Source organism: Trichosurus vulpecula, chromosome 1, assembly GCF_011100635.1.
Source record: "Trichosurus vulpecula isolate mTriVul1 chromosome 1, mTriVul1.pri, whole genome shotgun sequence".
NCBI classification, from domain to species: domain Eukaryota; kingdom Metazoa; phylum Chordata; class Mammalia; order Diprotodontia; family Phalangeridae; genus Trichosurus; species Trichosurus vulpecula.
Genome location: NC_050573.1, coordinates 242,967,110 through 242,982,349, shown reverse-complemented (window position 1 = coordinate 242,982,349; position 15,240 = coordinate 242,967,110). Strand labels below are relative to the sequence as shown.

The 15,240-nt window shown below is 39.1% G+C and overlaps 1 non-coding gene across 1 annotated transcript; it reads right to left on the bottom strand.

The window, feature by feature from the left end:
- Positions 1 to 3,427: 3,427 nt before the first annotated feature.
- LOC118835013 lies at positions 3,428 to 3,534 on the bottom strand. The gene has a single exon (XR_005009380.1). It is a non-coding gene; the product is annotated as a U6 spliceosomal RNA (small nuclear RNA).
- Between the last annotated feature and the right edge of the window lie 11,706 nt (positions 3,535 to 15,240).

Below are 15,240 nucleotides of genomic sequence, written 5' to 3'. Positions count from 1 at the left end.
ATTGTTTGGTTTCTGGTGGCTCAGAGTGAGTGTAAATAGCAATTGTTTCTGTTTTGGCCTTAAACCCTGAAGCTCTTTCCTCCCAGATTATTTTTAATATTTTTGACTAAGTAAAAGAGGCTATTCTTTGCTTCATTTCTTACCTAGCCTTAATCACTGAATGGGCATTGCCTCAGACAAACTGAGACCTGGGAAAGACCTTAGCTTAAAAAGGCCAAGGTCTCCCACTGCATCTGGGGCCATTTCCAGTGTCCTGATCTATATCTTGCCGCTGGACCCAGGTGGCTCTGGAGCAGAGAGTGAGTCTGGTGACTTTGTAAAGTACCCCCTCACTTAAATCCAACTCACTTGCAAGTCAAGACATCAGCTTTCTGAGAATGAAGGGCAAACAACAACAGACCTGCGGAAAGTTGGGGAAGCTGTTGTTGAGAGTAGGAGTGGAGTTCATTGCTGGAAATACTTTTTAGAATATACAGGTGGGGAAGGCTGAGTGTGTGGGTTGGCATGTTGGGGCTGGGAGTCTGGAAGTACCTCACAGAAGTGGTGTCAAATTCAACTAGAAATGGGTGGAGGGTGGGGAGACACTAATCTAATCACAAGTACATTGACTTAGAAACAACATATTGACATTACCTATGTTTTATTATATTTTAATTTATTTTGTTAAATATTTTTCTGCATCTGGAATCAGATTAAAAATTATATTTTAACCTGGTTGGGGCACTCTGAAGTATTATAGGCATGTTTGACATTTCTGCTTCAGAGGAGAAGGGACCTCTATTATTTTAGAGATTATGCTGAAACCCAGACAAGTTAAATGAACTTAGATCTTTTGATTCCAATGGCCCTACCACAGTACCACACTTTCCCAGCCAGCAGACCTAGTGATTTTCTTCTGTTGAAGATATAGTGGGCTTGTTGAGACCAGTACTTTCTTCAAAACAGCTTTTGACTGAAGGGAAAACATTACTCTTCCAAGCTTTAACTGGCAGCTGGCCCGAGGCCTCTGTAACCACACTCTGATTCCCTTTGCTCATGATGAGATAACATTAGCCTGGCTTGGGATTGTGTAAACCATAAGGAATTTTGACTCCCTTGGGTCTGAACCTCGAAATGAAATCAATTGCCCACTTGACCCTCTTAAAGTTTTTTTTCTTTTGAACCTCATGTTGAGAACATTTTCTGCCCTTAAATGTATGCTAGCTTTGCAAGAGACCAACCACTTCCATAGTTTTGTCTCAATTTCATGATGCAACTTTGGTCACTGTGGACAAAACTTCCTGTTTCTGTTCTGCATGGGAAAAAATACACATTGGTGTTCCCTCAAATAGCCTTACCACCCACCCAGGTCCTCGGTCTAAAGTTTGATGATATACTCCTCTGCTTCACCTCAGTTATACACAAGATTAGAGTGCTAGATTTGGAGTCAGATAGAACTGAATTTGAATCTTGCCTCTGACATTTAGTTATGTGACTCTGAGCAAGTCACTTAAGCACTCTGTGTTTCAGGTCCTTCTCTGTAAAGTGAAGGATTTTCCCTAGAAGATCTCCGAGGTAATGTCCAGCTCTAAAACTACAATCCGATGATCTTCCCATCACCCATATGTTCTATTTCCATGATGAAGAATTTTGATATTCCTGTATCCAAGTCATAACCTATCATTCCATCTCTCCTTATGCCTCCCTCCTCCTAAGCTTGTTCTTCATCCACACTGAGACTGAATCCCTCTACTCCTTAGGACTTTCCCAGGCCAAAACAACTTCCCTTTCTAATTTTGATCCAAACTCTATACTATCTTCTGCTCTTTTGCTCCCTTGTCCAATTGTCACTCAGTCTTTGACAAATGCCAACCTTGAATTCCTTCTACTATCTGTTACTCCATCCCACTGTTCCTTCTAATGCTCTGCAATAAAGAGGGAGAAAGTCATGGAACCATGCTGACTTGGTCTATTACAAGTGTAGGTTACCTAATCTCAACTAGGCTGTCATGGCAGCAAGGCAATTGATTAACTATAGCCTAATTGATTCTCTATTTCACTCCCCACAGCTACTGTTCTAAACCTTCTCTTCCCTTCTCAAACCTCTGTGACACCCTCCCAACTCATAGCTGAGGATTTCACATCATACTTTATTGACCCCTCGATCCCATCCCCTCCTGTCTTCTTCAGCAGATTATATCATCATCATCGTCATCATCATCATCATCATTTGTCTTTGTGTATCTCTCTCTCTCTCCTAAGTCTCCTGTGACCAGACCATCATTGGACCCCACCATCCCCTCAAGTTATCATCCTATACTTCCCCTTCCTTTCTCATCCAAATGCTACAAATCTCCTAAGCTCATTACTTCCTTTTCTTCTCCTTTCACTTACTTCTCAACCATTTGCAGTCTGGCTTCTGACCATATCACTTAACTGAAATTGCTTTCTCCGAAGATTCCAGTGATATCTTTTTTTCTCAATCCACATCCTTCTTGACCTTTCTGCAGTATTAGGCACTTTTGACTACTTTTTCCTTCTGAATTTTCTCCTCTCTCTGGGCTTTCATGACACAGTTCTCTTGGGCCTCCCATCTGTGTGGCCACTCATCAGTCTCCTTTGTTGGATTATCATTCATATAACCCTCAACTTTGGTTGCTCCCCAAGATTCTGTTTGGGAACCTTTTCTCTTCTTTTTCTACATACCTTCTCTTTGTGATGCCATCATCTCCCAGGTGTTCAATGACTTTATGCATTCAATGCTAGTCTCTTATCAGAACCCCTGTTCCTCTTCACAAACTGCCTATTAGACATTTTCCACTAAATGTCTCTTAGGGATTTTAAATTCAACATGTCCAGAACATAAGTTATTATCTTTTCCTCCCAACCCAAACCCTCTTACAAACTTCCTTATTCCTACCAAGGGCACCATCCTTCCAGATACCAGGTTCTCAACCTCAGCATTATCCTTGACTCCTTGTTCTCTCTTCTCCAACATACCCAATTGGTTGCCAAATCTCATCTCTACCTCCACAGCATCCTTCACATCTAGCCCTTTCTCTCCACTCACTCAGTCACTCCCCCAGTTCAGTCCTTCATCACCTCTTGTCTGGGCTTCTATAATAGCCTCCTATTTCATCTTTCCATCTCTTCCCTGCTTCAGTCCATCTTCTATTCATCTGCCAAAGTGATTTTCCCCAAACTTAGGTCTGACCATGCCATTCCTTTAATCATTAAACTCCAGTGATTCTTTTTTAAATTAATTTTTTATTTTTAGTTTACAACACTCAGTTCCACAAGTTTTTGAGTTCCAAATGTTCTCTCCCTCTCCACCCTCCTCCCCTCCCCAAGACAGCATGTAACAATATAGGTTCTACATATACCTTCACATTAAACTTATTTACACAATAGTCAAGTTGTAAAGAAAAATTATAACCAAATGGAATGAAAAAGTATGGAACACTTCATGAATTTATGTATCATCATTGCACAGGGGACAAGCTAATCTTCTCTGTAGTGTTCCAATTTTAGTATATGTGCTGCTAAAGTGAGCACTCCAGTGATTCTTTATAGCCTCTAGAATCGAGTATAAATGCCTCTGTTTGAGATTTTAAGTACTTTACAACCTAGATATTTCCTACCTTTTTAGCTTTATTACATATTACTGCCCCTCATATACACTATACTCCAGCCAAACTCTCCCACTTATTGTTTTTTGTGCATGGAACTTCATCTCCCACCTCTGGAGAAAACTTTTGAAAATAAGAGATGGAAGAATTTATCCTATGCATGGAAAGCCTGCCTAAATGCAAGTAGGCAAGAGATAGCACACTGAGTTTGGGGAGTTGCGATCAGGAAAGGCAACCCAAGTTTCTACAGTCTTCTAGATGAGCCATGATGTAGCTATAGAAACATACAGATTCAGCTTCACTGGCATCTGAGATACTTATAAACATGTATTGATTCCTGTCTGGGCAGCTAGTTGGTGCAGTGGATAGAGCACTGATCCTGGAGTCAGGAAGACCTGAGTTCAAATCTGGCCTCAGATACTTAGCAGCTGTGTGACCACTCACTTAACCTCTATCTGCTTCAGTTTTCTCAACTGTAAAATTGGGATAATAACACCTAAGCAACAGGGTTGTTATGAGGATCAAATGAGATAATATTTATAAAACATTTAGCATAGTGTCTAGCACATACTAGGCACTTAATAAATGCTTATTTCCTTCCTTTCCTTTCCATCACCCAGCACAAGTGATAGTGATTGAAGCTGGTGACATGAACCTTTGGGTCAGAAGAGTTTCTTGCTTTTAGGGTCCATGGATTGAATAGAATGTATTGTCCAAACCTATGTTACATGTGAGTGATATTTTTTAAAACTATTTTTTATCTAATATGATTATTTGCATTCTTTGTAAATGCAGGCTAGCCCTTAGCCAAGAACTGGAAATAAAGTAGATGCTAATCAATTGCAGAATGCTAAAAAAGCTTTGTGTCAGATCAATGTAATAGAATATTGTTGTGCTATAAGAAACAATCAAAAATAAAAATTAAAAAATCAATATGAAAAGTTTAGAGAAGCCTGAGATAAATTATATGAACTGATGCGGAATAAAGCAAAATGAGGAAAACAATGTATACAGTAACTACAACAATGTAAATGAGATGAACAAAAATTGAAGTTGAACATTGTGTGATTATGATGATCAACCTTGGCTCCAGAGAGGAGCTGTTAAAATTCACCTCTCCCTCTTTCCAGAGATAGGATACTATGGGTGTGAAATGTGTATACTGTCAGTCTTGGCTGATGTATTAGTTAGTTTTCTTGATGAGTTTTGCTTCTCTCTCTGCCACCTCCCCCTTTTCTTACTCTTTGAATCAGAGTAAGGGAAAGGAGAAATATTTGGAAATAAAGGTGATATAAAAGCAAGAGTTATCAATACAAATAAAAAAATTAGTGACCTTGTCAGAGGGGTTCATTAATGAGGTGTACTTCAGAGGTAATAACCAAAGAGAGTTGCTAATGAGTGAAGGGGCAATGAAAGGACTAGTCAGTCAGTCATTAAGCATTTATTAAGTCTGCTATGTGCCAAGCACTGTGCTAAGCACTAGGGTTACAAAGAGAGACAAAAGACAGCAGCCTACTATGTACAAACAAACTACATACAAGAAAAATTAGGAAATAATCTACGGAGGGAGAGTACTAAAATTAAGACAGATTGAGAAAGGCTTCCTCTAGAGAGTGTGATTTTAACCAAGTCTTGAAGAAAAATTTAAATGGCAAGTACTATGTGCAAATTAATTCATAGTAAAAACAGCCTTCATTTCAAATAACATGATGATATAATATATCAAAGGAATAAACTATATCTGCTTTTGCCTGGTCTCTTCATGGCTTTATTATGACTTGGAGGCTAAATAAACAGACTTGAGCCCTGGCTCTACCACATCCTATATGTGTAACCTTGGCAGAGTCACTTGAGGAAACTGAGGCTATTTTACCCTGTTAAATGGAGATAACAACCCCTGCCATACAAGATAACTCTAACAAGTTTATATTAGGATCCAGGGAGATATAAAAATCTGAAAGTGCTTTGTAAACTGTTAAAGTGGCCCTTTAAATCTATTGCTTATCTAAGGTCCTCTGGGTCATTAATTTTTAATCTGATTATTGAGAAAATACATTTATTTTTATTTAGTCATTCCACATTTTCCAGGATTGTTTTCATTCTGGTTGTATCATGGATACAGATGGTCTTTTGCCCCTTTTTTCAAGGACATAGTCCTGGAAGAATTTTTACCCTTTGAGATGCCTCATAGAACATAACTTCCATGTGTTCCCTTCAGAGTCATTCTTGTGCTTATATTCAGCATATCCAAGTTCGCTTAGCTTTCCATCTGGGATTGTTTTGACTGTATAGCAATGTAATCTGTGAACTCTGGCTTCTATCGTTTCTTGATTCGAGGTTTTTTTCCAGATGATTTTCACCAAGGTCATGTCAAGCTCTAAATGACTTTTATTTCCTTCCCAACCCCACCTTACCAAAAATGTCACAAATGAAAACATCAAATGCTCAAAGAAGCCAATACAACTACTTTATGGAGAGAAAAATTCAGGAGAAATTGGTGAACAAAGAAAGCAGTTCAGATCAAAACTAAATTAATCTAAATTGAAAGAATCAATAATATTAATAATATTTCTGTCTTTGATCATCCATAGCAAAAGAAATCCTTGGCTGCTCATTAAGATAAGTGTCATATAAATGATTGAATCAAAATATTGGTTAAATTTTACCTTTGTTTTTTTACTGATGCTAGTACAACAGCACAGGGAAAAGAATTACACCGAGAGTGTATTCTATGAGTACTTGATGTTTTCATTGGTGACATTTTTGTAGTGTGTTTTATGAGCAACATTAATTAATATGGTCATCTCTTTCGGAACAGAAGTGCTTGCCACTTTTCCTCCCAGTTTCCATGGGGCCATCTCCAGTGGTCCTGATCTATATCTTGTCACTGGACCCAGATGGCTCTGGAGGAGAAAGTGAGGCTGGTGACTTTGCACAGCCCTCCCTCATTTAAATCCAATTCACTTGCAAATCATGGCATCACGGCCATGTCACAGCCCTCTTCTAGAATGAAGGACAAACAACAACAGCAACAACTCAGTTCCCATCATGTTCCGTGCCCCAGATTGTTCAGTCTCTAGTTACCAATAAGCTGCTCTTTTATGACACCAGGCAGGGTGTGCAGAGAGCATGTCTCAATTTAGGGTAAAAAGAAAGTGTTGGAGAGGAATGGACTATGGCATGCAATCCATCCTCTTCCTCAGCACTGCCATGATCTTCATTTATTCCTGACTTCTCAGTTTCCTGACTAAGGTTAGAGGTAGGGGAAGGGAGAGGAAAGGGGAAGGGGAGAAAGGGGAAAAGAAGGGAGAAGAAAAATGGGGGGAAGGTAGAGAGGAAGGAGATTCCTGGGCAAGGTCACTGTGAAGACATGGGATCAGAGAGGGAAGGAATCCAAACTGAGACACTAAAAATATAAAGCTAGGAAAAGCAGCTCGATCAGATCAAATATACATGAAGGAAGTCTATGTTGGAGATGGCACAATTTTGAAGTCATTGAGGGACTGCTTTTCAAAATATCTGGAGGAGAATGTACCAGATAATTAGGCAAAAATAATATCTATTTTACTACTGACAGAACTCAATTGAAAGTACCTTAGTCACGAATGACCTATATAATTTCATACCTCTACTAAATCTTAGTGATTTATAAATATATCCCTAATGAAAATGTGAGAAGGTCCCAACAGATAAGTGGTCAAAAGATAAAAAAGAATGTCAAACTGTTAACAACCAAATCGTTCCAAATCTATGGACTTAGGTTTTAATAGTTAATTAACACAGTGAAATCTTGTATTCTCCACACCTGCCAATTGTATGACTATGGAGATGTGATATGTTGTAGAATATTGTTTGTGAAAGCCTTTCAAAGACTTCCACAGATCGTTCCAAATCACTAATAATAAATAATAATAATAAATCACTAAATAATAAACAATGAAAGAAGTACAAATTAAAACAATTCTAAATAATTTACACTTAATGAATTATCAAAAATAGTCGATGATGTAGGGGTTGTGAGAAGATAGGCACACCAATACATTATCGATGGAATTGTGAATTGGTCTAACCATCCTGGAAAGTAATTTGGGATTATGCCTGAAAAGTGCCTAAAATGTCTGTATGTTTTGACCTATATAAGCCACCACTGCTAGGTATATCCCTTCGAGGAGATTAAAGACAGAAATAGATCTAAAAGCTAACAAAAGAGTTATTGTAGTACTTTTTTGTATAACAGTGAAGACCTAGGTACCCATTGTTTGGGGGATGACTAAAAATAATTGTGGCACATAAATGTAATGTAATAATCTTGTACTATAAGAAACAATGAATATGAGTGATTCAGAGAAAAATGAAGTCTCATAGAAACTGCCTGGACTACTGTCCTTCATTTCTGCTTCTTAGAATTCCTAGTTGCTGTCAAAGCTCAGCTCAAACTGCCATCTTTTACATAAAGCCTTTTTTGTTATTCAGTTGTATTTTCAGTCATATCCAACTCTTTGTGACCCCATTTGAAGTTTTCTTGGTAAAGATACTAGAGTGGTTTGCCTTTTCCTTCTCTAGCTCATTTTACAGATGAGGAAACTGAAGTAAACAGGATTAGTGACTTGCCCAGGGTCACACAGCTAGTAAGTGTCTGAGGCCAGGTTTGAACTCATGAAGATTAGTTTACCTGACTCCAAACCCAGCACTCTATCCACTAAGCCACCAAGTTGCCTCCTCCTTCCTTTAGTTGCTAATGCCCGCCTTTCTCCTCAAAATTACTTTATAACTATTTTATATCCATTTTGTATATATTTATATAACATTACAATTAGGCATGTTGTATATGTTTTGTGTATATATGTTGTTTCCCCCAATTGAATATAGGTTCCCTGAGGACAGGGGCTGTTTTAGTCCTATCTTTGAATCTTAAACTCCAGCCTGGGCATAGAATACTTGCTCATTGATAGATTCTGTCACATGCAGTTGGCGTGTTAATTAGGTTTGCTGAACTTTTCTTTTTCTTTTACAATCTTAGTAATTAGAGAAGACTTGTCAGGGGAGTAGAGAGGGCTATATGTGTGTATATACATATATGTATATACACATATATAATTTATATTAATGCGACAAAGAATTTATCCATGTAAAATTTTAATTAAAAAATGAGAAGACTTTCACAAACAATATTCTGTAGCATATCACATCTTCATAGTCACACAATTGACAGGTATAGAGAATACAAGATTTCACTGTGTTAATTAACTATTAAAATATAAGTTCATAAAGCAAATTCTACATTTCAGGCTCTCCTCCAACAGAGCATCTCCCATTTATATGTTTAAATCATACAAAATCTCTTAATAGAAGCAACAGGAGAAGACTGTCCGATGATGCCCTGATTATTAATAACCTGAAATGGGGCATTAAAAAGGGGAGACACCTTGGGTAAAAGTGTTTGCTGTTGTGAAGGAAGATAACCTGTGAAGAATCCAAAGGAAAAAGATAGCTGGTGACATTCTTTATTTGATTGTAATTCCACTGTTTGCATCAAGTCCCAGAACAAGCTTCTAAATGAGATCTATAATCACTCAAAAGAATTCACTCTAACTATCCACATATGAACAAACAAATGGATGAAGAATCACTCATTGCCTAAACCGGGGGGGGGGGGCAGCTAGGTGGTGCCATAGTGCATACAGTGCTAAGCCTAGAGTCAGGACACGATCCTGAGTTCAAATCTGACCTCAGACACTTACTAGCCGTGTGATGCTAGGCAAGTCACTTAACCCTGTTTGCCTCGGTCTCTCATCTGTAAAAAATGAGCTGGACAAGGAAATGGCAAACCACTCCAGTCTATATAGCTTTGTCAAGAAAACCCAAAATGGGATTACGAAGAGTTGGATGAACATGACTGAAACAACTGAACAACAGCAACAACAAATCAGGTGTCAAACTTGCCTAAGGATGCCAGAACCAGATTAAAATGTAATGGCGAAATGTATAACAAAATAAATAAAAGTACAATACAACATAGATATTGTCAATTTGTGCTTTCCTAAATCAACATGCCAAGAGCAGGATCCATTTCTATTTGAGGCTGACACCACTGGCCCAAACTATGATATTCGGTTGGATGCTAACATACGGAATTGGTGTAGTCATTCCAGGATTAGCACCTTGGACAGGGATGGTGACTAGCCAATGAACTGTGTTTAGAACTGAATATTAAGAAAAGAATGTTTCGGATTGCCTTTAGGAAATTGTATAGAACTTTCAATAACCCTGAGCTGCTCCCTGAAATAAAAACCTCATTATTTTAATAGCAATATGCTTTCTGTGAAAGTACATTCCTTCGCATCATGGAATACCGCAGTCTAAAGAATCAAAACTGCATGATTACACCAAGAACAAAGAAGAGATGCACAGAGTAAGTATTCTGTACCATACTGGTGATTGGGAGGACATGACCTCAGGGCTACCCTTCCTCCTTTATGCACATGATAGCTTCTGATCTCCACCTTGAACCCCAGACTGATCCTTCCCGGTATGAAAGGTCAGAGTCTCACAGCTGGAACCTTCCCACAGGGAAGTGAATGTCTGAGAGGGGAGCCAGAACCCAGAAGAGAGAGTCACTAGTACACTTAATATTCAAAAGCTAAAGCTGACAAAGACACAGCCAGCAGGATATTGGAATTCTGACTTGGCCATTAATATTATCTTCTTTCTTTTTCTGCTCCTCAACTCAACTTTGGCACTGCATGCCTGTATCTTCTGTCCTGCCAATCATTCAGGCCATGCTGGCATCAGAGTCTCACCAGAAATGTCCCACTGATGGCAATCACAACACCCAGAAATGCTGCATCCTTACACACATTGCCTCTAGTTGTAAATAAAAAAACCATGGTGTTCATTTTAAACTTAATATTACTTCAGGGCATTATTCTTAAAGAGTGCTTGTGCCCCTTTTTGGGTAGGGGGCAGGAGAAAGGGGAGGAAAAAGAAAATGTTACCCTTTAAGTAGAAAACAGCTAGTTATTCAAGAGATAATGAAATATGCTCTTCAGTAAGTGTTCTATATGTTTTATTTCTTTTTGTGCTTAGATTCACCCTAGAGAAGGCAGGGACTTCCATTTATCTATGCCTTCCTAGAAAAACCTCACCAAATCAATACAACTTGGCTTAGAGATAAACCAGGAACTTGTTACTACACTATGTTATATGTATATACTATGCTATATATAGTACATACTATACTATGCTACACTAAAAAGATCGAGCCATATGAATTAAAAGTAAGAAATTCATTTAAATTAGAGCAAAATGAATGCCAAACAGATAGGGAGATAGAGAAAATTAACAAATTGTTCTGGGGAAAATTATCTTAGGTCAGCACTGGGCTCAATAGCTAGAGGCAAGAGAAATGTGAGTTCATCTCCCTCCCCTCTCCCCCCTTAACCCTCATTCCTTGAAGAAGGTATCCCAGGCCCTTTTATCCTGGGCATCTTTGCCAGAAGCTTTATAGGATCCTAGAATGATAGAACTGGAATTTACTCAAAGGCCATTCAATTCAACTCTCTTATTTTACAAATGGTGGCCCATAGAGAAGAGGTGTCATATTCAAAATTGCCCAGAATGATTTGGGTAGGTATGAAATCAAGAGACAAATGAATAGCAAGGCCTTAATCTGTCAAAAGAATACAGAATGGCTCAGGGAGAATTGGAAATGGTTTTTACTTCCAGAGACGCCTTTTATTATCAACTTAATTTTGGTTTTGCTGAAACATAATTTCTTCAAGGTACAGAAATAAATCAATTTTGTGGGTGTGATATTATCATAGCCCATTAATATGAATGAGTACAAAAGTGCTCAGGGAAAAATAAAACCAGTCAAAGTGAGTCTGGGACATTCAAGTCTCAAAGACTCAACCCAAACAAATATGATTTTTAAAAATCCTCAGCCTTTCATGGGCTTTTGTTACTTTTAGAACCCATTTGAACACCCAAGTTTCTGATTTTTAAAACCGATACACATGTTCTACTCTTTTGACCTTAGTGACAGCAAGGCTTGGCCTCCTGCTGCTAGAGAAGCTAGAAAAATCTTATGTAAAATTTTGTAGAAATTTCTGGGACACCAAAGGTTTCTGAAGAAATAAAGTGAACGATCGGAAAGGGAAGGGATAATTTCACTTAAAGAAAAGATGGCTTTAGAAAGTAATAGCAAGGAATATTCCCACACTACTCTAGGGGTTCAATGAACGCCAAACAAGTGTAAGACAGTCCAAAAAAGTTCAATGAACCCAAAAAGCACAGCTGGCTTTGACCATGTCAGATTCTAGCATGGAAACAAGATGTGAGAAAGATGCGTGTTTATCAAATAATGAGACTTTCTCAAGTGAATCCAGATAACTTAGCCTGAATAATTAAATTGGAATGAATGCTTGCTATCTTCAATTAACTTGAATTTACATTATCCTTCTCAAATGCTATTACCTCCATGCAGCCTTCCCTGATCTCCCACCCCAAGCCAGAAGAGATGCCTCTCTGTTCTGAACTCTCAAACTGCTTTCTACCCTTAGCGCATCTTCATTCTTTAGACTTCTAGGTCACATGACCAACAAATTGGAGGACTAGTTATTTTGTCCCTTCCTTAGGACCACTCAGTCTTCTCCAAAATAGGAATTATATGTGACAGACAAGGCAATTTCAGTTGTCTCCACAATTTAGGACTCCAAGAATCCAAACAACATAAAAACCCTATTAACTAACAACAGAGAAGTTCTAACTCCTAACATGTTCACTTAGCACCCCTTCCTCCATGGCCCACTGTATCAGTAAGGCAATGATAACAATGTAGATGATAATTGTCAAAATGCCTCTGTAGTTCTGTATCACAAAATATACGAGACTCTCCACATAGAAGGTAGAAGTAAACCATTTATTCAGACACCAGAGAACCATATCCCACAAGCCATTTATCTTATCTACCACAGCAGTAAAACATTCAATATATAATATCACAACATCCCAAAACCTCTCCGACCCTCCGCTGGGGTCTTCCCTGTGGCCAGAATGGCCTTTGTTTTCTTTGAGTGACTCAGTTTATCTCATTGAGCCTTGCTGGGTGCTGGGTCTGCTGCTTCTCTTCCAGGGCAGGAAGCCCAGAGACCCATGCCTGGGAGCAGAGAACTTCCTGTGTGATGATTCATGGGGCTGGCTGAGTGGAGGTGTTAACTCCAGAGTCACGCCGTATTGGGTGTTAACCTGGTCTAGTGGATGTGAACCTCCCAGGGTCCTAGGGGGAGGGGCCAACTCAAGAACCAATCGGCCTGGTCATTCAGGCGGCACTTGATGATGTCAAAAACTCTATAAGAGGGGAGAAGACAGCTTGAAGATCCTCTTTTTGGTTGGAGGAGCAGTGGAAGCAGTGGCGAGCGCGTGACTCTGGGCCAGCCCTTGGGCTGAACCTAGATGTTGGTAACTGTGAATTGTATTGGGTCTGTCTGTTGATATTTGTAATTTGTTTGTATTTTGTTCTGAAGTTTGGGATGCTGGTTGTTTTTCCCCTGAACTAAATGAATGTCCTAAAGTTCAGGGTGCTGGCTGTTTGTTCCCCTGAACTAGCTGACTGTAGTCTGTATTTGGTCTGTCTGTTGATGCTTGTCTGTATGCTCCCCTGAACTAACTGAATGCTGGATTAAAGAAAGCTGGTCAACCCCTTCACCGTGCTTTCCTTGTTTAAGCAGATAAAAAGAACCTGTGCTTTCCCAGCGTGCCAGCAGCCTCCTGGGTGCTGGCTGTGGGTGGATCTTATGCCCCCACAGAAGCTGCTAGCCAGATTGTTAAAACATTCCCAAAAACAAACTCACAGTACAGCTAAGTCAGTCTGCTCAGCTCTAACTATCATGATGGCTGCCATTAGCAGCCATAACTGCTCTTCCTCTCTCTCTCTCTCTCTCTCTCTCTCTCTCTCTCTCTCTCTCGGCATTTCCTGTGACATAACTTCCTTTTCTCATCAGGAAGCTCCTCCCACCACATGTGATTTAGGCTTCCTGTGATGTAAGCAGTTACATGGTCTATTGACGGGTGAGAAAGATCTTCAAATCGAAATTGCTACTACACCCACTATGTTCTACAGAGCAGGGCTGCATAAATAGACTCTTGCAAATAGAGCTTGCAACAGTATTCAACTATACTCCAACACAGGGTTGTTCTTGTAAATGTTTAACAACTGGCTCTCAAAAAAAATGAACACATAACAGACTTTAAAATTTAATCTGCACTATTAACATTTTCCCCATTACTTTTGTAAGTGTAGGCAATCAAGAAGGTGATAAACTAAGTTCTGATTAGCAATGTTCTGCTGAGGTATAAATGAACACATTGAAAATCTAACAATTGGCTCTTGAAAAGCCAGTATGACCTGGCTGCCTCACACCCCACCCCAACCATACCATCTTCCCAATGCCACAAACAATCCTAGAGGAGATCCAAATGGCAGAAATTTGCAAAGGCTGAGATAGCTGTATAGCGCTCTGAGCCACAAAAGAGCTTTTCCAGAGAATGGAGGAACAGACGAAAAAGGGGTAGGACATATATGTGGCTCCACCAAGTCTGAGGGAAAATGTCTAGCATTTCTCTGGGGCCATTTCTGATCCCCCAGAAGTCATTTGGGGTAGGGACCCAGGCTAATGAACTGTGAATTGACCAGCATGGAAAGAGGCTGAGAAGTTTTGAGATTTAGCTCCCAGGGAAGCTGACATCAAAGAGCAGGGAGTCAGAAAGTAAGCAGTAGGGGGGAATAAGGGGAAAAAAGCAGGGATTACCAAAGATCTATCTAAGGAGGAAGAAAATTAACTTAAAGACCATGAATATAAGTAGATAAGCCAAAAGGTAAAATATTAGTAGCAGAAGGGAATACGACATTGAACTCTAGTTTGTATTATACTTGCGTAGCAGGTTTTAGGTATGATGACCCCATATGTAATAAAGGTGGGCTAGGCTGGGCTGTGGGGTATACTACATTAGTCAAAGACTTTAACAAACTCCCATCCGTTAGCTTATTGTTAGATCATTCCACTATTAATTTTCATCCAGTGTTCAAAAACAATCAAGGGGTTCTGATATTTGCTCATATATTAGTAGAACAAACTTTTACATTATTTAATTAGTTCTGAGCCCCAACTCCAGTTTATAAAATAAACTGAAGAAATCTATTTTCCCCTAAGATTTTCCTCTACTCTCTTTCTCAAACCCCTTCCTTATTATATAGGCCTAAGTTAACCAATATTATTGGCTATGTAATTTATGTAATGGGGACAATCTGCTAGAGAAGTTAGTGAGGAATACGATAAAGGATATATGTAGAAGGGTTGACTTTGTCAAGAACAAGCTTCTTTATCCAAGACCAATGAGAGGGAAGAAATAATGAGGGAAGATTTCTAAAGGATGTGAGATGAGGAAGAGGAGTGAGAAAAGGGAGCTCTAGGTAAATGACTTCAATTTTTTGGTGAAGAATCAGGCAAGTTCTTAAGCTGTGAGGAAGGGAAGAATGTTGTAGGAGTTTTGAGGGATGATGAGGTTTGGAATAGTTGCTTTGGGATTTGGAAGGAATAAGTTGTTTTGTTTCATGAGGGTCCAATTGAGATTA